This window comes from Pleuronectes platessa, chromosome 15, assembly GCF_947347685.1.
Source record: "Pleuronectes platessa chromosome 15, fPlePla1.1, whole genome shotgun sequence".
Classification (NCBI taxonomy): Eukaryota; Metazoa; Chordata; class Actinopteri; order Pleuronectiformes; family Pleuronectidae; genus Pleuronectes; species Pleuronectes platessa.
The window spans coordinates 19,637,482-19,663,563 of NC_070640.1; the positions used below are offsets into that span (position 1 = coordinate 19,637,482).

The 26,082-nt window shown below is 42.4% G+C and overlaps 1 pseudogene; it reads left to right on the forward strand.

Annotated features, from left to right (window-relative positions):
- The first annotated feature begins 982 nt into the window (after positions 1-982).
- LOC128456645 (vacuole membrane protein 1-like) overlaps positions 983-26,082 on the forward strand; it is a 52,766-nt pseudogene continuing 27,666 nt past the window's right edge.

A 26,082-nucleotide genomic window follows, 5' to 3' on the forward strand; every position in this document is an offset into this window, starting at 1 on the left:
TAACACTGAGCACTGAAACATGCTGCACCTATATAGGGAAGGGGTAGGATAAGGTGTTCCTTGTCATCATAGCAAGATTTAAAAAACAAAATCAAAGCATTTCTCAGAACCTCAGAAGAAATGTATATATGCTTTTAAGCGACGTCACGGCTCACTGTGATATGTTAGTGTGAATGCACGGAAACAGGAGCCAGAGGCCCAGACCTAGGGCACAGGATAGAGGGATTAAACCAGTAAGTGTGTGTGTGTGTGTGTGTGTGTGTGTGTGTGTGTGTGTGTGTGTGTGTGTGTGTGTGTGTGTATGTGTGGGTGACTGACAATTCCACCAGATGGTGAGCTGCATACCTCCTTGTCAGAGTCCCCATCTCACTGGTCACTGACAGATTCCTAGGAGGCCCGTGGCTCTGCAGTGGGCTGGTGTATGAAGATGAGTTCAGAGATGGGTCTCCTTTGAGTGAATGTGATCTGGAAATTGCAGCACGCTCTTTTACCCATTGTCTCTAAATCCCCAGGGGATGCAGTCTTATAATTGAGCGCACACAGAAACATTTACTTGAATTAGGCCTCATTAGGCCATGTACATGCCTGATTGGGTTCCCAGTACTCTGCAGGATGAAGCAGCAGGAAAACACTGGCTGGTCAGCTGGCGCGTGGGAGTGTACACAGACATGTTTCGGTGTGTTTGGGGTTGCTGTGTGTTGTTGAATGTTAGTCTGGGAACGCGTCAGTCTTGGATTTGGCAAGTGTACTAAACGATTACCCTCTCTACTCTCAGAGGCACTCCATCATGGTGAGTGAGATGGCAGAGCGAACTCTCTCAGAGGCATGTTGGTGTCAAGGAACATCAAAAAGGAAGGCTGACAGGTAGGAACAGGCGTCCAACGTACAAGCACATCAGTAGCATCTTTGAAAAGACGTGACAGCTGTTGTTGTATTTTCATGATGTTTTTCTTGGGTCAATCCCATGTATATTTGTGTGTCCATGCAAGACCCACAATCGGTGGCTATAGACGCTGCTGTGGATGAGAGAGAGCAGAGGGACGAGGAGGAGCAGGAAACCCTGGTGCTATGGAAGAGACCTCTACTGACGCTCCACTACTTCAGCCTGGAACTGCTCATCTCTCTCAGAGAGTGGATACAGAGGTGAGTCCAGAGGTTGGGAGCTGAGCTACACTGGAGGTGTTTCCTCTATTTTACAAAGTTCATTCAATTGAGGATCTTTAGAAATAAAAGTTCTTGCTAGATATTCAGTGTGTACGTCTTTTGCCTGAATTCAAGCTGCAAAAAGCAAAAGATGAAACTTGGTTTTCACGTGTTTAGTCATGCCACTCAATAGAGGGGCATATAAATAATGATTTTAGTATATTCATGTGCAGAGGCTGCTGTAGTGCTGACAACAGTTGCTCTTCAGTCAACAAGAGAATAAGATGGTTGTCGCCCTTCTCTCTCCCCCAGTGACACACAAAAACACACACACATTGTCCCTGATGGGAGGGGCCTCTCTCTGTTCCGTTAAGGCCTCCTGCGTCATTGTTGAGTCTTCAGTTAGAAACCAAATGAAGCCTGTAACCCTGCACAGAAGATAAATCACAGGATTGGCTTTTCCTCTTTTTCCATTGTGACTTTCCATCCCAGTGATGACTGAACATCACCCAGTGTCTTAACAGCATCAGACTGCGCCACACGTCATTTGCACACCTAATAATCTTTGTTGACAGCAAGAGCCCGAAAGAAGGTCAGCGTGTTCTCCCAGGGAGGCCTCTGTGGTTAAGAGTGTGAGGACAACGTGTTTATTTTCTAAACTACAAGAGGATGTGGTGAGCCGCAAGCACCGTGAGCAGTGTTTTGACTGAGAGAAGCTGCTGTTGCCCGACACTAAAAACACAGTTGTAAATGCTGCAGGGGGATGCATGCAGCCACATTACGGCTACAAGCGCACAAAGGCGTTTATCCTGAATCTTGAAGTGGTTTTTAATTTATAGCACGTGTACAGGCGTCCTCAGGGCACCATACTGTTCAGGGCTGTGGCTCTGCACTTGTTTTTCTTCAAATGGGAGAGCAGGACTTTCACATACATTTTAGTCAAGAACATCAGGTCCTCGCACAGGAAGTTCACACAATGCTGGTTAAACCCATCACTGACAAGTATATATTTCAAAATGTCACTGTGTACAAGCGTTTTAAATCTTGTGTATGGGGAGACATTCCTGCTCTTGCACACTTCATTCACACTGACTAAGTCCTGTCACTGCCGGCAAAATTTTGTAACTGCATTAAACCCTAAAGATTAAAGATAAAGATACATTTATTCATCCCAAACACATGCACAGACATGCACAGGCACACTCATGCAATTGTAGGAAAATTTAACCTCTGCTTTAACCCATCTGGTGCAGGACACACAGAGCAGTGAGCAGCCATGTACGGCGCACTGGGAGCAGATGTTGGGTGAGTAAGGTGCCTTGCTCAGTGGCACTAGACAGGGTAGGGAGAATCCTCTTGGATTTTTGGACAGATCAATCCAGGTTCGTCTTTTTGTTGTTTCTCCGTGGAGTCGAACCAGAGACGAACCAGAGACCTTTTCTGCCCATAGTCCAAGTTTCTGCAACTAGTCCTAATACGCTGCAGTTAAGTTCGCTTCACAATGAGTTCGGGAACCTCTCTTTCTTGCAAAGGGTCAAATAATTTTTAGAATACTTCTCCTATTTCAGATTTGGCAGTATTCACATGCAAAAAACGACAATTTTTTGCATGTGTTTTGCGCACTGCTGGAAGGACCACGCTCACTAATCATGCATTACGGTCCACCCCATCAAGTTAGACCCCATAGTGAAAACTTTATCTAAATCAAATTTAGTTTTAAAACGAGGCTTACCTGCTTTTGGCAGTATGTGGCGCTATCACTATCACAATACTAGACTAATAGATCTGTTTAGGTCAAAAACACTCTTTTCTCTCTTCAGATCGTATATAAATCTTTCATCTTTGCATCTAAGACATCAAAGGATTCTAACATCAATGACACTGTGACATTGAAGCAAACTGACAACAAAGAATTATTTGCTTAATGAATCCTTTGAAGTGTTCTTTTATATAAACAGCTCATTTGAGCTATATATTTGTTAAGCTCTGATTTTAAGCGGACCCAAAAAGAGTGCAGACCAGGAACACGGCAGATTGATGGCAGAAAAAGGGTTTATTTGGAATGTCCAAAAAGGCAGGCAGGAAGGCAGGCTAACAGGCAGGCAGGCAAGCAGGCAGAACTCTGTAGGAGGAGTTGAACCAGGAAGGTGCGCAGCTGAATCACCCAGGTGAATGGACGATCTGGCAAAGACAGGAGAGTTGTCAGATTCCCAATTCTAGTCAGAATGTGAGTCTGAGACCGCTCCATTGGGCTGTGATTATGGGGCGTGTTTCAACTGACCAGGAAGTAAAATTCTTCTTCGCTCAATTGGATAGACCTACAACCAATCAGAGCAACGTAGTATGTGACGTATGCTAAGCAACGCATTGTGAGTTATTTACTAGCGCCGGGTTCACACCGGACGCTTCAGCGCAGCGCCAAGCCTTAAATAACAGCTGGCTCCCATCCACTCCCATGTTAAAACTTTGTGCCGGTCACACCGGAGGCTGAAGCACCGCGAGGCAGCCTTGACGCAGCGTGGTGCTTCAGCCTCCATTGTGACTGGCACAAAGCCGTGCAGCGATCTACTGGATCAACGAGTGATATTATTAGCGCTGCCCGGCGGTTCAGCGTCGCTTCAGTGTCCGTTGTGAACAGCCAAGCGCCGGGGCGATAGGGATTAGCGCGGTGCTTTGGCGTCGCCTCCACGTTCTGTGTTCCTCTTTCAAAATGAATGCGCTGTCGATGTCTTCTAAAACAGACTCAATGGCAGCATCTACACATCTCAGCTCGCCAGCGGCAGGCATGTTTGTTGAAAACGAATTCAACCCGAGGGAACTGTGATGACATGGTTGATTACGTTACCGTCTGTCAATCATCGTATAAAGCCTGCCCTGACAATCTGATTGGCCCGGTCGGGCCATAATTTTATCCCAATGGAGCGACTCCAGACCGAACTGCCCGACCAAAAATGTTGTGGGCGGGGCTAAGTTCGTCTGGCATCCAGGCTAACTCCAGACCGAACTGCCCGACCAAAAATGTTGTGGGCGGGGCTAAGTTCGGCATCCAGGCTAGAGGTTTTATGGAGTGGAGGTGGAGTTGATGAGATGAGTCTCAGCTGCGAAGGTATCCCACAGGAGGCCCCTCCCAGCTCAAGCCACCTGTGGAAAGTGCACAGTGGGGGAAGGGAAAACAAGAGGTGGAAGCTTGGTCTTGACTATATTGTAAAGCAGCCAAGAGCAGTTCATCAAAGTTTAAAACATGTCACTTCCTGTAGCCAGCAGGTGGCGCCGTAATGATGAGTCAATATTGATATGGATCTGATCAGGGCGGGACTGGGAGAGTGTGAATGAGGTTTGAGGCTAAAAGAACAATAATGCACAGAGGAGTTATAATAAATCCCTCTTTTCTGGTGAATTGTCAAAATGTCACCCCACGCCACGGTCACACCCTGTGATGAAATCATATAAACCGAGGTAGTTTATACACTGTGATTTTAATCCTTAATTTCTGTGTAGATGTCATCAGACCGGGACTCTTGTCTTACATGTCTAGTTTGGAGCTGATGCACAATATATGTCTGAGATACAGGACATCGTGTTTTGATGATTTGTGATCAAACTTTTACGCCATGCCACGATCACACCATGTGATGAAAACTCGAAATTCAAGGTAGTTTATATTTCCATCTTGTGATGACACTCAAGTCCATATGAAGTTGATCTGATGAAAACCCTGGGACAAGTACGTCAAAGAAAAAATTTAGAAAACGGCCAAAATGGCCACTAAATCCAAAATGGCAGGCTTCCTGTTGTCGTTCCCATTGCACCTCAAGACTTTTTTTTGTCTAGTCTATGATTTTTGTGAAGATCGGTGAAAGCTAACTGAGGGGCCTTTCTTTAGATGGCGCTGTTGAGCCATTTTGCTAATCCCATTTCAAATTACTCCAGAATACAATTACTTTTTGGGGTTTTGGCCAACTTTGGTCAGAATTTGAGCATGTCTAGGCCCTGAAAAAGCCTAAAAGGGAAATGCAAATCCTTCGAAATACAATAGGGCCTCCCACCGTAGTTACTACAAATGTGTCCATCCAGCCCAGAGCAAAGGAGAATCCGGGCGAATTCTTCCCGGCCCAACAAAATCAAAAACATCAGGAATATTTATTTTTAAACACAAGCAATCAACTGACCAGCTAACAGTACAAAATCATGTTTTCAGGAATTTGAGTCAACTGAAGGATATTTTCGTTCTTATCTTAGTTGCTAGGCAATGGCTGTAACGGCGGGACAAGCTAGTGACGCAATAGAGAGCCCGACGCAGTTTACGGGGCTGTTGGAGGATGCAGCTGATGGTACATATCTGTACCATTGTTGTTGTTTTTTTGCTTATTATTATTATGGCAGTAGTGTAAAAAGCTGATGTTTGGCTCAAAGTTATTAAAAACAAGATACCCTTTGCCTTCTCTGTCATGTGACACTAATGCAAATAGTATGTTTGACCCTGAGTGTGGACTTCAGGGGAATCATTGAGCCAACATGCCGACGGACGATGGTATATTGAGAATCACTGTGAGTGCTCTTCTCCATGTTTGCTTCAGAACAACGATGCAGCTTTTCAAGTTTGAATCACGTAGCGCCATCGTGTTTTAAGTGGCTGTCACGTGGACCAGCCTCAGCTAACTAGCATGCTGGCTAACCCACAGACAGCCGTGGTGAAGAAACTAATGTCAGCTGCTCTCCAGTGGGAGGAGATTTCAGCGGAGACAGAATCAGCTGAGAGACGGTGCAGAGACACAAGGAGCAGATGAGCAGGTGGAAACTACCAGTACGACATAATGACTGGGTGAAAACTACCAGTACGACATAATGACTGGGACGTGAAGGAGGGCTGCTGTCTCACAGGTGTGGCTGAAGTTGGAAGTAGGCTAATGATTAGCTTAATTAGCTAGCAACGAAGTGATGAGTACAGGGTTTTATAGACACTCATAGTTAGTGAATGAATTTCATATTAGATATAATGTTCAAAGTGCAAACCCTACAAGCTACGGTATTGCACAGTTTTGTTAAGTAAAACAAATTCAAGTAATATTACAGTGTTTCTAATAGTTAGCATTTGTTCTGTATTCTTCTGGAAGGTGTAATAGAGAAACTGAGACTGAAACCGTCATAAGTTACAATCTTGCATCATGATACAAGCGGATAAAATCCCGATATTCCAACACAGGCTGCCAGTTGAGCTCTTTTTACTTTGTTTCACAACAAACATCAGAACGTGTTAAATCACAAAATCATGGCTCCACTTATAGTTAGGGCAAGCTGTATATTTGTAAATATTAAATTTGACTATAATATATATATATATAATATATATAATATATTATAGTCAAATAATATATATATATATATATATATATATATATATATATATATGTGTGTGAGAGAGAGCGAGATAGAGTTAAAGTAAGTCCTTAGTGATGAAGTATGAAGGGTTATATGATGTATATATGCAGTTTATTGATCAGATGTCTGACATTCCTCTGTGATCGTGCTGCTCCTGTTGGTGTATAGGCTCAGTTTCCAGCAGATGTCTCTCTCCACCAGAGGGAAACGTGAACATAGCCCCCTTCACTTTTACCAATACTTACTCAGAGTTTCAATGATTACTTATATTTTCTGTCTACCCTCACACTTTATCGTCACTATTCACCTTCTTTCTCTTTACCAGGTTTTCTGTTCACCTCTACGCCCTAACACTGGAATTGATCATCTCCTCCTCTCCTTCATCCAGGCTCTGGCAGCAAAGACAGACTGTGTTTGGCCTTCTGATCCGGCTGCCTCTCCTCTCCATCGCCTACTGTATTGAAGGGACACACGAGAAGGTGACTGAATACTGTAAATGTTTTACATAGCATATTATGACCCGACTCATGTGCTGTGAAGGCACCTAAACTGTCCTCCACCTTGTCCGGCTGAGTACGGTAGTAGCATGTCAGGAAATTATATAATCTCCCTCATTCGCCGGACACTAAATCATGGACCCTTTCAGACACGCTCTGCACTCTGGAGAATCTCCTGACATTCTCCGGATGTATACGTAAGAGCCCAAATGTTGCCCCACAATATCGGCCTGCAGTTTGAGATTCATACTGCAGGAACTGAACGTCATCTCTTGTAAGTGTGTGAGCACGCTAGATCACATTTGCTTAATTATTAACCTCCTAGAACGTTTACTTTTATTTGCTGAGTTCTTAAGTCCACATGGCAAACTACTAGAGCTTTGAGTGCAAACCACAGCACACTTGTGATAAAGATCTAACTAGAGCCCGTCACCTCTGTTTTTTCCCCTTCTTGTGTTTTTCCTGTCATGAGCTGTAGTTTTTTGAAACCCATAACCATAAAACGTTTCTCCCTCATTCATTTTTTTTACGTTCTACGCAGAGACTCGGATGTTGTGTAATCAGTTCTCAGTAACTACACGTAACAATCGCCAACGCCAGGCCTCGCACTTAATTGTGTTCTGCCAGTAAATCGAGGTGCAGTTTGCACAGTTTTTGTTTTGCCAGGTTTCCTGGGAAATGGAGTCTTTGGTCAGAGCTCGCCCCATTCCCCCATCAGTCTCCTCCCTTCTTCCCCAAATCTACACGCTATGTGCTTCCTCCTGAAAACAACCTGCCTCAGCTTGAGGAAGGGTGTGCAAAAATAGGGTGATAGATGGAGTGATAGTGGTGAATGAAGGGTAGGAAGAGGAACAGAGAGGGAGAGAGGAGAGCTCTTGGCTTGCCTTACTTTACTAGTTGTGTAAGAGCATTCCTACCCTACGGCTCTGTCCTCCAAACTCAACAACAACCTCTGTCTCCGAATGTCTCTCTCACTCTCTTCCCCTCCCTCTCTTTTGCTACAACTCACTTGCCCTCTCTCACCCTCTACAGTGCCCTCTGTATTGCACATTTTCACTCTCGTACCTTCTCTCACTCTGTTTTTGTCCCTCCCCTCCTCTCTCTGTGTCGTTCCCCCCCCCATCAGAACACTTCTTGTTTTCCTCACACTCTGTGCATGTGTCTCTGCCATGTGGTTGACCGTCCCTCTCTCTGGCCTCTGCAGTATGTGCGTTGCATGGGGAGGAAGACGCTGTGGTGCGCCTGCTGGGTAAGCCTGGGCATCCTGTGGTCCGTGGGTCTTGGCACTGGCCTCTACACCTTCCTTCTTTACCTGGTAAGACAATTTTTTGTGTGTTTCTCCACAACAAGTTGTTTCCCGCCTCCATGATGCAGTTATTCATTTCACGACAGAGCTGAAATTCATACACAGTGTATGATGGTGGGTGTGCTGTGACGCAGCTCTGAAGGCTCCGTTGATTCCGTTGCTGGATAGTTGCTAAGGCTTTAATAAGAGCATTATTAAAAGCTTTCGTAGGCTCATGCACTTGCACATGCATGTGTGCATGCATTTCAGAGTGGGATGGAGATGAATGGACGCTTTGGTAGCCACACTGTTTTGACAGGCAGTCCAGGAACAATCGCACTCACTGACCCCTCTGACTGAGTGCACATGAGGATAAAAACACTCTCCCTCCCCCTTTCTGAGTTCTTTCTCTTTCCTTTCACCCCGCTCTCCTGCTCCCCACTGTGTAGCTCACTCTCACTTTCTCTTACATTCCCTCCCCTCACCCGTTCTCCTTTTTATGTCTTTCCCTTGCGTACATACCCCCTTCTTCCTCCCCCTTAAATTCTCCCTCCCTCTTTCCTTCTGTTTGTGTGTTTCTGTCTGTTTTCAAGTCTCTTCGTCTCTCCGTGTGTGAGCTCAGTTCTGAGTGTCTGGAGGTGTCGGGTCTCCACTGCTGATCAGATCATGGTCTCCAAACATCTGCTAGTCTTCATTGCTCCGAGTCCATCTGTCATCAGGGAGTCCACTGTCGCACTTGTGTGCCCTTGCCCAGTGGAGCTGTACTGGAAACTTTGAAATGCGTGTCCCCCATTCTGCTGTTTTTAAAAGCCAGACTATGCTGCTCCACATGTAATTTGAGAGATTTTTTTTGTAACTCTATGGCTCAGCTCACTTCTTTGGAAGGTTTAAAGTAGGATGTCACCATCTAGTGAGCGTAGCTGCAATAGCAGCTTGTGGTGTCAACGGGTTCATGACAGAACCTGGTGCTCCTAGCTGGAGCCGCCATGGTGCATTTTTTATAGAGTTTGACTGATGTTGTTGTATTCAGAGCCGATACTGGTGCAGATATTTTTTATGTAGACCACCCATAGCTGATGTTTTGGGGTATGCTGGATGTTTAGATACAATTTTTGGTTTTATATTTTATATGCACATTATAAAAGTACACTTTTACACTAAATTGACTGCTTATATGATGGAAATGCCTCTGAAATGGAATATATATCATGACACATTTGCACATAGCAATTTCTGCCTTTTTCCAATAGTTATTGTAGAAACAGACAGGAAAGCTGAGAAGATAGAGGGGTATGTAACAAAGGTCTTCTGGCTAAGAGTCAAACCATAAGATGTTGTGGTTATTTTGTATGAGGTTGAACCATGATCTAGTATCTGTTTCCTTTTTATAACTGTGAGGCTGAACCACAAGCAAGAAGCACAAAACTGACCTCAGAGAATTCTAATGATATATCTTCTCTTCTGTAGAGCCACTGTTTAAAGAAGCCATTGAGATTCCTAAATGATTCTGTAGATTTCTGGGTCCTTACAAGATATTTCTGTTTTCAGAATTTCTGTGGTAAGTGAACTCTGTCGAGAGCCAGCAGACATGTTGTCCTGTTTTCAGCTACTAGGACTGGGTCAGTGATTTTAACTGTGTCAAACAAGTTTAGAACACTTGCTAAGATGTCCCCACAAATTGAAAAGTCTTAACACTCTTATCTTTGAATTCTGGCACAGTTTCTCATCCTTTCCATAAGACTTAATAATATGCTAGAGATGCGTAGTGAAGTGGGCCTGGGTGTTTACCAGCTCTTGACTTTGATTTACGCCCATGTCAACATTTGGAAAGAACACTACCACAATTATTCTGTAAGTGGTATACAAGTGCACCACTAGAGATATACAGCAGCTCAGGGGAGAGACTCAGTGAACTTTTACTGCACAGCTTCTCATTCAGTCTGAAGTTTGGTACAGCACCTTAATGCTTTTTCACTTGACCGTGAGGAGATGAGTAACTGAGATCAAACAACATTCGCTGCGTTGATCATGTAGTTGACCAGTAGTTTTGATGATTCATTAATCATTTGAGTTATTTTTAAGCAGAACTGGCAACAAGCCTCTGGTTCCTAAAGTGGAATATTTCCTATTTTTCTCACTGGTCTATTTCATTGAACTGACTTTCTTTGTGTGTTGGACTCCTTAGTTATAGCCTTACCTTAGAAGATAGACATTTTATAAAGATATTTTTTCACCACATAATTTCAAACAGGATTCAGCTTTTCAAATTTGAGGATCTGGGATTTTCTCTGTATTTATATCATCATGCCTTTAATCTCCTTGACTTCTGCACTGCTAGTTGGACAACATTTAAGACATCATCACTTCTTGGAACTTGTAATGGCAAAAGCCAACAATAAATAATAGATTCATTCATAACAAGTACACTAGGCAGTCCCAAAAATATCCCACTGTTGTACATTACAATTAAATCTTTAATTTGCTGTCAGCCATTCTTTAAACTGAAACTTAAGTCAATAACAATAGATTAATAAATTATTATTAAGGTTATCGCTGACCCAACTCATCACTGTTGACAGTCACTAGAGGGTACCAGTGATCCAATAATGTCGGATAAACCGGAAGAAACATTGCAATGTTTGACAAGCAGTGTTGGATCATTGTATTGGGAACAATTCTCGTTTTAATTACATAATATATTGTCTGTCTAGGAAATGAAGCTCTGGTAAACACAAATAAACTTGAAAGCTGATATGTACCTTTTACATAACCACTGTTTGATGTTCCAAATATTTGAGTGTCTTTCTCCAGTTACAATATTGAGAAACTGAAAGATGCCGCAAGATGTAAAGTTCTTCACATCAACTAAAACAAATACATAACATAAGCAGTTCCTTGGTTATTCCCACTTCTTTGTAAGATTAGGGGAACATGAACACTAGCAGGGCTCTTATAGCCTTAAAGGTGCACCTTGTGCTATTTTCACATGAAACAACATGTGACTCTATGATGTAGCTTCCCAGCTGTCATTACGTGTCTTCCCTTTTTCCGACTCATTTCTAGCAGTTGACTTCTTGAACGAAACTACAACGTATTATTTCAATGTGTCTTGTTACAGTAAATGTCTGCTTGCTCTGCTTTTCCATTTTTGACCTCACTGAATTTGGCCAACTGTTAAATTCAAGTTTTTCCATTTATCCTCTACGAAATTGATGACAATCGTTCACGGCTTATGGGTGTTCTGGTAAAAATAAATTACCTTACCACGTATTACCAGCATATATCTTTAGTAGTCAGTGCGATCAACTAGATTATGAAAGTATGCCAAAGACACCAGTAGAGGGGAGTGCTGAGCCAGGAACATGCACACAGACAAGAAACCAGAGCAGAAGTGGCAGCGCTCCTGTTCCCTGTCATGGGCAATTGCTGTCCTGTGTGTGTCCTCTGTGTTTGCATCCTGCTGAGACTGCGGGAGATCATTGTACAAAGACAGGACCGGTTAATGGAGAAAAATAAAACCCTGCAACTCAAGCGTAGAGAAGAAAAAAAGCACACTTTTTGGCACAGCATCAAGTATATTTTATCCAGCTGCTCTGAGGGAGGAGGTAGTGGGTGGGTGCGCACAATACAGACCATGAACACAATGAAATCACGCAGGAACACTGGAGAGATCTCATTACGGCGGAGGCTGTGGCGAGAGGCGAGGATCGGACAAACATGCACACGTCACGTACGCATGCTGAGAGTCCTGCACCTGCACATGCATCCGCCATAATGAGTGAAGATCCAAATTGTGAGTGGGACTGGCTTTCATCCCCACTTAAGTATTTAAGCGTTTATTTTGCAGTGACAACTCGTGTCGCAGACCTCCATAAATCCTCTTTTACATGAGAAGAGGTTCGCACTGTGCTTGACTCTTGAAAGCTTGGGAATGCTGTAAATATTTTAGAGGAGAGCTCATCTGAGTCATCTACCATTAAATCACTTTCAGTAATGGCTGTTGCCATTAAGTCATTATGGGCAGCATGAAAATTGTTGTGCTCAACGTTAAATCAACAGCAACAAAGAATTAAAGTCATTATAATTGAAGCCGCGCACGTTGCTGTTTACATAATAGCAACTGGGGTAGTCTTTTTTCTCTCCCTCTTGGTTTTGAGTTGTTTTATGAGTGCAACATGTTGCGTCCCTCTGAGAGCATAAATGTCAGCAACCAGCGGGGAGCCAACAATGGCAATCCTATGGGATACCAAACAAATGTTCCTAACGTGTTTATGACCCATGATTTACAGTTTCCTTGTCTTTCGAAAAGTAAACCAGTGGCTCATCTAAATAAAGGAACATTCTGTAGTTTTCTATATCCAGTTTCTTTTAGGATTGACAAAATTATAGGTTGCAGCAGACGTTTGTGTAGAATATACAGATTTTCTCCAGCAAACCCCCTGAAATTAAGTTTTGGCTGTTGGCAATTACCAGGAGCACAGCTTTAATTAGTGCCAACTATTGCAGTAAGGGCTGAGCAGGTCTGAGAGTGTGGCTTCCACACACACACACACACACAATGCTGCTCAGGTCCTTCAAGACGTACTGCTTAGATGCCATTATACAGTTGAGAGCTGTCTGCCCACACACAAACACACACACACACACACACACACACACACACACACACACACACACACACACACACACACTGTTTAACAAGAACATATGCGTAAGGGAAATTTGCTCACATGATCACCTGGCCTTTGTGTGGCTTAAACAATGACAATCACTTCTACAATCCCAGCTGAACAACTGGACACCTTCACATTCATGTTCACAGAAACTTGGTTGCTTTGATTGAGTTGTGACTCACATCTCGCTGCTGGTCTGTATGAGCTGTATTTCCAGCACACATGAGTGTTATTTATTTTGTGTGTTTGTTTAGATTTGCTCATGAAGTCAGAGTTGATAAGGTTCTGTGGGAAGTTTTGAAATTGTTTTCCGAGTGTAGATGTTCATTCAGAATTTTTTATTTTCGCTGTTCATGTGTCTAACATGACTCGACATAGCATAATGTTCTTTTCTTTTGTTGGACAAAGTGATACTTTGAATATATGTTACCTGGAACATGAGTGACTCATCAGGATCAAGTTCAGTAGTTCTTTGAAAAGCTGAAAAGCAACTCTTGACTCACTACTGGCCGGCAGTAACGGATCTCTCACTTTAACTTCAACACGTCTGGGATTCAATTTGAAACCATTAATTTTTAACTACATCTAGATAGTGTGTCAGATCTGCATCACTTGGATTTTATCCTGCTACTACTGAACTCTCGTACTATAACGATAGTGTATTTTGTTTGAGAATTTTTACACTGCTCAGTTATGGAGCTGCAGCTGATCATGAGGGGAATTGTCCAAATTTTGGTTCAAATGTGAAATTTAACAAAAGCGCTTTCACTTCCTTTGGCAAAAAGGACAAAAAACAAGCCATACAATCGCTTTCATTCATGATTTTTAAGTAATTCATTTTTTTCCTCATAAGGATGGAGACAAGGATCTGCCGCTACGTCTTGTGACTTATTCATCTTCATCAAGCTCCTTCAAAGACGAATACCAGAGAGCTGTGTAAATGGAAGCTTTGTGCGTTTGTGTGTTTGTGTGTGATGTTTATAAGGGCTTCTCAGTCTTAGCTGTCACACCTCAGCCATCCAAGGCATCCATCTTTCTGTGTGTGTCTTTGAGGCCCCGGGAGTCCTGTTAATACCAACTACAATTACCATTCACACACACACACTCACTCAGACAAATACACACTGAGAGCCCACAGGAAACAAATCCAGCACCAAAGACAGCCTAGCGTGTTGCCAGCCTTGAATGAAGCGTACAACCCTGCCAGAAAAAGCCAAACCTGACCAGACCAAACCAGAGCACTGCTGTCACACTGCAGGTGTTAGTTTTTCTTTTTAAAGCCTGGTTTTATTATTAAATGTTCTATAGGGGTCACCTAGTGCTTTAAAATGATCCCTACCACCACCACGCATCCTCAGGTGGATGTTTCCCTGTATCAGTGTCCTTTATCTCCAGGTGGACTTTCTATTGGAGCAACAGAATGTTTCCCTATTGTAGTTTTAGTTGGCAAAGTGAAACACACTCCCAGAAGGAATTAACACATATTGTGCTTTTATTTAATTCACCCATAGTGTCATCAGAAAATAAGATTCATCATCTTCACAAATGGTTTTAGATTCTTTTTTTAAGGTAGATTAGGACTATTATTTCCATTACTCATTATTTTATTTTTCAAACATATTTCTATTTTTGTTTAATCTGCCAATTGTTTTCTTTAATATATATAACAAATCCCCACCACTGAAAATCTGAAACCAGAAACATTTTACATTTGTACTAGAAAAAGATTAAAAAAAAAAATATTTGACCTTAAATACATCTACAGATATTTGACAATTAATTATCAGATTCTTAAATATTTTAGAATAATTTAAGGATTATTAAATATTTGAGCGTTAGTTAACTTTTGGTTAAACAATCATTTATCAAACTGTGTCAGCTCTAACTCTGATATGCAAGAAAATTGAAAAAGGGAAATTTTAATTAATAAATTAAAATTATGGATGAATTATGGTTTCCCATTTGAATCTGTTAAACATTATTTTAAATACACAATGCATCTAGCTTGTTTTCACATTATTGACTTACTATATTAAAGTTGGTGCACATTTTGGTTTTAAATACATTTTAGTTAATTATTATTTTTGCAACGTACAATACAATTTTCTAGTAATTTGAGGTTATCAGGGAAAAAAGGCAGCTTATGAAGAAATACATATAATTTTGATAACTGGTGAAGCAAACAAAGCCTTACAGTGAAAAAGTTATCCAGCTTTCATAGAAATACATAATTTATCAGAGAATTTGTGAAATACTCAAATGTTAAACCGCCTCACTCAGTAAAGTTAATTAAATATGAATTCAATTTCCCTTTTTATCAGTTTGAGGTTTAATATCAGCTTCAAAAGGGTTGGATGGAAATGAAAGTGTTCATCTGAAGTGTATGATCTATCGCTCAGTGGGGGGTCAGAGTGACTGTGTTGTCTGCTAGACAGGGAACATATGGTAAGATGGCACAACCACATGGATAAATCACTGGGACCATCCCCTCTAACCTCCTGTGTGTGTGTGTGTGTGTGTGTGTGTGTGTGTGTGTGTGTGTGTGTGTGTGTGTGTGTGTGTGTGTGTGTGTGTGTGTGTGTGTGTGTGTGTGTGTGTGTGTGTGTGTGTGTGTGTGTGTGTGTGTGTGTGTGTGTGTGTGTGTGTGTGTGTGTTTTAGCACATGCTTACCACCCACCTCTCAACACCCCACCCCTCCATCACTGGCCCCCGTCCATCTTTCTCTTACCTCCCTCGGAGATCCTGACCGGGGCTTCTTCATAACAAACTAACCTCTAATGTTTGTCCTATTTAGCCTCCAGCAGTCTCCCACTGTAAGAAGTGGTCAACAGGTTATGCTAGCCGGACCGTGTCTAATGTGTTTAAATGGCCCTTGACAACCACAGCGACCTGTTAATGACTGGACCGAACTGTGGTCGTGGTCACTGAGGACTGGTCAGTTTATGGTTACCCATTAATGTCTGGTTTGGGGATTTGAAAACTACTACCTTTGCCGACATATATTAAGAAGAGATGTCCAGAGCATGACTGGTGTATGGGCTGCTTCAGCTTGGGTCTCACATTCATAAAATAAGCCTAATACAGGAATTTTATAATTTCCCCTTCAAATTAAAATCACTTAAATTTAATTGAATTGCAGCCTAGTGTGCAACATTTAGTTTTGGAAGGCATTCAGGGACAAAATCTTTATTTACTTATTTATGACTACAGACCGCTACAGTTTAAATCTGACTTGTGTGCCATTGCTTCCTAATTATAATGTACTGCTTTTTTTTGACACATGATCTTGTGATACGTGATCAAATTTCATCATGAGTGCAGTCACTCCCTGGCATCTGTTTCCGCTCACAGAATTAACCTGTAGCCACTGTACCATTTATAATGTAATAAGGCCACTCACGCTCTCTCTCACTCAAGCTGCGCTACAGCTTGGGTCATCAAGCTCACACCCTTAAATTATGCTGTGAGTGTGTTTCTGCTGAACTAACACAAATTACAAAGTGACACACAAGGTCGCGCTCACAAGAAAGTATTGTTCATATGTCAAGTGTTAAACACTTCAAGAATACTTTAACCGTGACGCTGGATCGTGTGTACCAGAGAAGGTGGTTGACAGTGTGTGTCAGTGGCTCTTCACAGCGGCAGCTATTGGCCTGCCAGCTTTCACATCCTCCTCCAGTGGACACACTGATGCACTCTTTGTTCTCACTGTGGCACTGAGAGGAAGCTCCTCCACGCTCATGTGCCTCAGCAACTGCGATGTCTGTGGTCAATCCTTTGTCCAAGATCGAGCTTAGAGAACAAAGTACGACATGGTCAGAGAAATTGATCAGTTTAGCATCATTATGTCAAACTCCCTATAATTTTGAGGGGCCCCCACTATTAGCAAATGTAACTCCACCTCTGTCTATTTAGACTTTTGTGGTATTCTTGAGGATGGTTTAATATACACACAAACATTTAGCAACCAGAAGACCTTTCCACAGTATTTTACCTGTGGCTTAGATTCACTCTTGCTCTCATGTTGGCTTTAGTTTTTTCAGTGGTTGTATTGTTAGAAAATATGTTGGTGTAAACATGTCAGATTAGCAAGGATGTAGCTTCACATGTGTTTGAATTAACAGGAGGAAGTATTAGCTTGATTAAATACAGTAGTCTGTGATTATTGGTGGGTTTGGCGTGAAAAATCTCCCACATCAGTGCTCAGGTTCAGATGAAAATAACTGACCAGGACAGGTACTGTAATGCTCCAGTATGATTTTAAGGATCTCACACTGGATGTCTTACTATGGCTGTTTGGCAGTGTTTCGACCATGTACTCTTGCTGGCATTTGCTCTATAGTGATGATACACTGACAACACACATGGAAACACACTTATAGATGCACTTTATTACCAGATCCAACCTGTGTGTCTCCTCAAAGTGTGTGTGTGCGGAAATTCTTGAGTGGGGTTCCCACTGGTTTTGCAAGGCCAAGCACTGTTTTTTGCAGGTCGCCACAGGAATGCCAACAATGCTGCCTCCATTGCAGAGCCCATGGGGTTGGAGAGAGTAAATTTGTGTCGGTGCTGATGTGAATTTAAATATAAGGTAGATCTCAAAGCAGATGAGGCAGGAGATGGAGTAGATATTTCAGTATAACCCTCACCATGACTTTTTTTAGTATCCAGTGTATGAGATGGAAAAATGCTGTGTGATAGGAAAAATACAGTACTGCCTCCGCTCAATGTTTTGCATTTTTTCTTTTTCTCATCATCTGATTAGTTTTTCCTCAGAGATAAGGTGTGTGTGTCATCAAGCCAACAAAAAGACACATTGGGCAGTTACCTGGATGCTGTGGGCTGGGCTGCAGATTAATGGTGACTCACCTGTACAACTTGAGAGGACTGGGCTTTTGTGTGTAAGTTGAGAAGCAATGACACAGCACGCAGGAGAGGGAGGGAGCAGATACCCCAAGTCACGCAACACTCACAACAGTTGGCAGGCGGCCTGTGTGTGTTTGGTAAATACACATTACCTGAGATAGAGCTGGAAACTCTGAGCAAGAGGAGTAGTCTTTCTTGGCCACTCAAACATTCTGCTGGAGGAGTACGTCTAGGTGCATGAAGTGTTTTTTTTTAATTTGTCTGTGTGTTGTGTGTGTGGACTTGAGGGCAGCATGATCTCATTGCACAGTCAGTGGGGAGGATATGAGGCCGGGAGTCTCCAGCCTGACTGGGTCAGTACTGGGAGTCTCTCTCTGGGTCACTGATGATTTTCCTATTTGTATTTTGCATTTGTAAGAAGCATCAGTCATTTTCAAGGGCTGGGAGTGTTTTATTATCAGTGTAAATACTACAATGGCTGCTTACTAATACCGTGTGTGTAGAAACAAATCTGTGTCATCTAAAGGGAGTGCACTGAGAAGGCGTAGCTGTTTCCTGTTGCCTCACACGCTACTGTCTGTACTGCCCTCCCCCGTCTTGTCCCGTCCTGTCCTGCCTTGTCCAACACAGCTCCGGAAGTCTCAGCCCCACCCCACTCCTGCCAGATTGCTTTGGCACTACATTGCATAACGCCAAACTGCCCCCGTGCGTCACTGGGAGCACCCTTCCTACACACATACGCATGAGTGTAAACACATGGAATACACACTGAGTACACATGGCTGTCATTTCAGATCAATCCAGATTTTTGCTCAGTGTGTAACAGGGGAACTGCAAGATACATGACCTCTTATTCCAAACTTCCGAAAAATGTATTAAACAATGTTAGCCGTGTTATCAACTTCACTTTCATACCGAGCCTGGGCAGATCACCAACAGCACTTTGTACTTCGTTTCCTTGTTCCTCTTATTACAACTTTAATAACTGACACTATCCTGCAGGAATAGCAGTTCAAATTACAGACCCTTATGGACTGTTGTATTTTTTGTATACTGCCTTCGGTTTGACCTGAACAAGAAATAAAATTACTCTTCAAATCAGATGTGTTAAATCAACTTTTAACCCTCAATCTTGGAGCCCATTGGCTTCTGGGGAAAACAGCCAATATTTTGGGGCTTGCAGTGACTCCCATCCTCTGTTCGTCGTACACTGTTTATTGTCCGAGTTTCTATTATCAATAGAGATAGCTGATGCCTTTTCAGTCAATGTTTTCAACCTCTTTTGCTCTCCATGCGTACTGGTTACCTCCGGCAAACCGAAGCCTGCGCGATGATCAAACTAGAAACAGAAACCAGTAGGTTTCTAGCCCCAAAATATTGTCCCACACCTGCATATCCTGCATATTCACATGTAGAATCTGTTTATAAAGATTATTTAAAGGGAGAGCTCATCCAAAAGCTCTCATTGTCATTAAAGGAGTTACTTCAATTGTATTGGATTTGGCTGCAACACTGACCGTAACTAACTAACTAACTAACTAACTAACCATAAACCCTATTGTGAGGTAACAATGGAAATTTGAATTGCTTCACAATTAGAGAAAAAAGATTTCAAAATACCAGGAGAGTGTTGAAATTGTGCTGAGATTTTCCCTCTTGATGAATTTATTTTTCTCATCATCGTGGGTGTTTTTAAACCAAAAATGCTTCTGCGCTTACTTTTGATCCCACCAAGGGCTCTTCTCTCTCTGACTGTTAAAACTTTGATTCTACTTAAACAGTTTTAAAATAGTATGTTAATCTCTTGTATATAAGGCTTCTTCTTAATTATATGTGTTTCTCTGCATTTCCTTATGGCCTATTTGACTGATGCAGCATGGAAAGCAGAATGAAGATTCACTCTTAATGCTAATTTATAGGGACTTCCTTCACTGCTGGAGTAACTACAGATGATACTGAGCCATATAAAACTGTCTTAGTGTTGTCATTCACTATTTGACTCATTGCTCTCACTTTCTACCCATACAGATAAAGAAGGGTTCTTCCTCTGACTCAAAACTTCTTCCAACAGTTGTACTCACCCCCAATTTATTTTTCCCTTCTTTATCTTTTTCTATTTATCTGTCTTTCCTCCACCTTTCTCTCTTTCTTTTTCTCAGGAACCACACATAGCATCTGTGACCCTGTCAGCATATGCAAGTGGTTCGGTGGATTTCCCCGAGCCACCATATCCACACCAAATCATCTGTCCCCAGCACGCAGCACCAGAACTCAGCTCCGATGCTGAGGCGGTGGGTGGGGCCTCTGCGGGTGTGGGGTCAGCAGCCATCCAGGGAATTGTCTCTCTCTGGATCATCATGTCCAAAGTCCGCCTCAGAGCCTCCATGTGGGTGAGTGCCTGTTACAAACTGAATGTGCATTCTGTTGACCGGCACAGCGAACTGCACAGAGCTAAGCTTTCTCATGGCTCAGTGTTGGTCACAGTTTGCCACGACCTTGCACATTCACCACAGCTCTGAGCAGTGTTCAGACTGAGTGCTTTGAAATATTGTTGCTGTCAGGTGAAACCCTCATATCTCCCAAATGCAATTTTCTTTGGAGCTGAGATATATAGTCTTGTTTATAGAATAACCACCATGCATTTTTGAATATGTCCAGTGGGTTTTTGTCATTAGACAGAGGCTGGTAGAAACATGACAATTACTAGAGTTTAAGGCTTTTAGAGACCCATTTTTCCAAGGGCAGGGCATTTATATGCCAAGGACTCCAAATTAGGTGTACAAATCAAACTTTTTACTCTGACTGAACCAGCAATTTATAGTGTGGTAAGAGAACAGTGGAAAAGGTGAAAACTTCTCCTGTATATTTTCTGTCTGTTAACATGTCGATACAAAGATTTAAAGATCTCCTTCCAAACAAGTTTGAATATTGCCGACTTAGTGTGAATTTAGATAGAGTACTGGACGCAGATTCCATAGAACCTAGCATTGTTGTCCTGTCCCACCATGCTGGCTCAGATATGTATACAGGCACTGATCTGGCTCTGTGTCTACCTCTGATAACCCCCACCGTGGACAAGTGTCCACACACACACACACACACACACACACACACACACACACACACACACACACACACACACACACACACACACACACACACACACACACACACACACACACACACACACACACACACACACACACACACACACATCTACGCATCTACGCATCTACGCAATGTCACGGAATCTATTTTGGGCCATTTCTAACAAATTTCTCAAGATGTCGAGGTAAAGTTTTTGTTTTTGTTTTCTGGGAGTTTGACGCATGTATCTCCACCAGTAAAAAGCTTAAACCTTTGCTAGTGGATATATGCAAATTGGCATTTTCGCTGTGTGTGAAAATATATTCATTGATGCTCGGAAAACCCCTGCTACTTACCATAATTTCCCTTATGCAGTGTCAGTGGTTTCACACCTCTAACCAGCCCTGTGGCTGAAGAGAAAGATGAAATAATTTGATCTACAGTCTTATAACCGACATCTTTTTACCACTTTATAGTAGAATAAAAAGGTAACGCATTGTAATGTATGTATTATAACTTAAAAGAAAACTCAAAGCTCTGTTGATTTATCAATGACTCACACAGAGTTTCTGTGAAAACCCTGACAATGGGTTGTTCTACTGTTACACACATGCAGTACACACAAAGACACAACAAAAGTGAAGTGGAAGTCACATTCAAGTATCAACATATTTGTTAGTGCATTATCTTTTTATGTGCATTGTTATTCTCCATTAACTTTTTCTTTCATAATGAGAAAGGCAGAACTACTGAGCACTGAAAAAGAGAACCTGGTCACGACACATGGTTTGAGTTTGAAATTGTTCTATTATCTGTTTCCCTGTTCTGCAGAATGTGGAAGGTGCTGAGGTGAAAGGGAAACACAGTTCCTCAGCTACTTCTTCATTACTGGGGGTGTTACAGGAACCAGACAGGCTTTGCACAACCCGTTGTGTACTATGATTGGCCTTTAGGCTTCCTTACTTTTCTAATAAATTAACTATACACACATAGACAACCGGTCAAAGGTTTTAAAACACCCCCATGTTTCCAGTTTTTATTGAACTAAAAAAACATCCTCTGATCCATCAATTAGATAGTACTTGCAATACATAAATATCTTAATGTTGAGAAAAAGGCAAGTTAAGTGGGAAGACAGACTGGTTGGACTGGACACAAGGTGAAAGCAAAGCAACCTTACAAGTGCAACACATTTATGTAAACTTCTGCAATAGAGTTGTATAGACTTTCCAAACTAAAGGGGATTTAATTTAGGATTTGAGATTCGATTTTTACCATCCACATCAGTGCAGGTGGTATTGTTTTCAAAGTAATCAAAATGAAGGCAGAGTTCAAAGATGGGGTTAACCTCTGAGCACTGAGGAAAGCAAGGCAAGGCACAGAGGTGCTGTACAGGGAATAAAAAAAAAAAAACAGAGACAAAATTTAAAGAAATCAAATACAATCTGAAAGCACAGTTTGAAGCAATTTCCAGCGAAAGGGAAACGATTAAAAGGAGGAAAAGGAAATAAAAAAGTGCGTATACATTTTTTAGTTGAGTGACATTTTGGTTTTCAAATAATGTAGAAATTTGTAAAATTATAAAATTATAATAGAATAAAATAAAATAATGGTACTATGATCTTGTAAAATTGTTGCTGCAATGGATGGAGCAGTCATGCCATTATATAGTTATGACTTCTGCACACTAATGGAGTATTTTAATAATTAGTAGGTATTGCAGCGGGTGTAATTACATGTTAGGTACTGACATTCATACAAATATATGTTGCCCACATATTTATACATACTCACAAATGCAAAGTAAGAAACAGACACACGTACATATTTTGATACAAATATTTTAGATTTATTGAATAATCATGCAAGTACACAAACAGATATTTAGAAATAATAATTACTCAGAGCCTTTCATTGATTGTATCTATCCTCTAACCCTGACATTAAACATTTTCTTTGCATAATTAAATACATTTAAATGGTAGGCTAAAATAAAAAATAATACTGTAATAAAGAATACCCTGATATTATGATCCACACCGTTTACCCCTTAAAATAATGATGCACATGCTGTTATAAAGACACACCCTGTCTTATATATCTACACCCCATCTGCTGTGCGTGTGCGTGTGCTTGTCCGTGTCCGTGTCCGTGTGCGTGTGCGTGTGTGTGTGTGTATGTGTGAGCCTGCATGTAATTTTTTTTTTACTGGAGTCACATTTCCTCTGAGCCCAGCGTCAGCCCCAGCAGCAGCACCGTGCTCTGATGTATGATATAGGAGTCTGTGTTTGTGGGTGTGTGTGCCACCTAATCCCTTTGGACTCGTCACCACTACACCCCTGTAACCCCAGCCTGGCATGGCCTCGGCCTCGGCTTGTCAGCTCTAATGTTGGAGACACCTGTTGCGCCCACGATTTTCAAAGCACCCCTGCCAACATTCCCCCTCCTTCTGTCGGCCTCCCACTGGTGATGAGACATGACATTCCCCCTCCCAGCCATAACCACCACCCCTGTCTCCTCTCCTCCTCTCCTTTCTCTTTCCTCCACTGTCTGTGTGTTCTTCTGTTACCTCTTGAAACCTCTCTCTCCACTACTGCCGCTCCCTGAAGTGCTCCACTTCAAACAACGCCACAGTGCAGGTGGATGTATTTCACTGCACCGTGCACAAAACAGACACACACACACACACACACACACACACACAGAGGCACATGTAGTCTCACAAACGGAGGCAGAGCTATTGAATGGAGCAGCTGCCAGGGAGATTAAGGCACGTCTCCATTATGAGAAAGAAAACTGGCAGATTTCATCAAAGAGTGCAGTGTTAACAAGAGAATAGGGTGTCCAGATTAAAGATGCAGTCTGCCAGGTTTGGGGTTAGTGCCGCCTCCTGAGAATGATTGTTTGGGCTTGTTGTCGCTGCCATGGTTGCTAACTACCCACTAATCATCTCCTGGCTCAACCATCCAGCTACATGGAGGTAATGTGGCTGTGATTAGTCAGTTATGTTCTTCTGAGAGAGAGAGAGGGAGATTTCAGAGGCGGGGCTTTTTTTCCCAGTTCCTGTCTGTAAACTGCAGGACCTTCGGAAAGTATCGGGGCTTGAAATCATAGACATGTCACCTGTGATTTTAACTTACACTAACTAAATCCACAGCAGCTTTTATTATCCCCCTGTTGCGACCCTGCTCCCCCCCTGTGCCTGGAAACATTAAAGTAATGAGCTGTGAGCAACTCCAAAAACACTGCATTTCTTGGCGGCGGTTTTCATTGTGTTAATTAAGTCTGTAGCCCTTACCCCCACTCCCCCACCCTCCTCTTCATCCCCATGTTTTGGCAGTATGAACTTGTTGAACCCGACCAAGTGCTGAGGATTTATTCCCCTCAAATCACTTCCGCTTTTTTCCTGTTAAGCCTACCTCAATCACACAGGCTCCAGAGCTTTATATGTACAAGCTGCTTTTGGCTGTTAGATATTGGTATTGTGGTTGCTCATCTGGCCTTGTTAGCACTTCTTAGATTGTTAAGAAACCCTGTATTTCTACATGTCCAAAGTAATTTAGAAGAGTGCAGTGTGTTGATGTGTTACATCGAGGTGACACTGGACTTTTCACCTTCCCTTGGACTGTATTTTATGTGTCCGTGTCATTTTTAATCATCTGTGGGATTTTCGTTCTCTTAAATCATTTCTGTCTTTATCCCAATCAGCACATCGATCACAGAACCCCGGACATCAATCGGTGCAAGCTCCTTTGGTCAGTTGATATTTATATTTTGCTCCGTATTTACTTGAGTTTATTAAAAGATACAAGCAATATCTACCACCGCATCTGAATACAATTTAATTAAAGTAGATACAAATAAACAACTTAGAACAATTAACATCTCTTTTTCAAAACTACGTTGGATTCAGATTTATTGGCATGACCGGACAAAAGTCTGTGTTGCCAAAACAATACTTGAAAGCACATCACGTCAGCGAGTATTAGAAACACCAATAGCTGAGCTGCAATAATTAACCATCTCTGTGGTTTGTGTGTGTGTTTGCGTGTTTGTGTGCGTGTGCGTGTGCGTGCGTGTGCGTGCGCGTGCGCGCGCGTGCGTGCGTGTGTGTGTGTGAAAGCAGGGTGCAGGTACCACAATAGGAGCGCTTCCTCCCTACTTCATGGTCATGGCTGCGCGGCTCTCCAGCGTTGACCGTGACGATGAGGATAACCAGACGATTCTGGACCAGACCCACTCTGCACAGGTGACACATCTTCCCCAGCTCAGCCTTCATCCTCATTAGCCTCTTCTATCTGACCCTTCTCACCCGCTACCCCACAACACTCATCCAACTTTTCCTTCTACCTGCTTCACTTCATTCTCACCTCCCTGCTCTGCAATTCTGTGCTTGTTCCTTGAACTAAATCAATTATTGCCCCCTTAATTCCCCCAATTCCCCCTTGAACTGTGCGACTGTGTGTGTGCGTGTTTCTGTCTGTGTGCGCCTCTGTCTTTGTGAGAATTATACAGTAACAGACCGTGCATGATTAGGATATTTTGGGAAAGGGAACACATTTTGGTCAGTCCTCACCACAACTTTAAAGGGCTTTTATGGTGAAGAGTTTTAGGCTCATGGTTAGAATTAGAATTAAGAGTTAGGCTTTGGGAAATGGTGTGGGTTGGGCATTTAGTTGTGATGGTTAAAGTTAGTTTAGGGTAAGGGGCGAGTGAATGCATCATGCCAGTGTCCTTTCAAAGACAGAAGTGCAAGTTTGTGTGTGTGTGAGAGTGTATCTTGACCACTGACCATGTCCCAGCGGTGCAACACACGTCTTGACTCAGAGAACAGCTATGCTTGTTAAAAAATATGTTTTCATATCAAACATCCCTGCAAATGTTTCAACAATGCCTAGCAGCCCATTGTAAATATTTATTTTCCTACCTCTTGTGATTATGAATGGAGGAAGAGAATTGGGGGGGGGGAATACGTGTGTGGTTTTGTAAAAGGCTTTGCGTCAGAACTGCCTGTCCTGACACAAGAATGCTCTTCTCTCTCCAGCAGTGTGGGTCAAACAGTCAGACCGGTCAAGTGCACTGAGACAACTGCCTCCATAAATGGTTTTGAACTTTACAACAGGCGCACTGACTCCTGCAATTGCAAATAAAC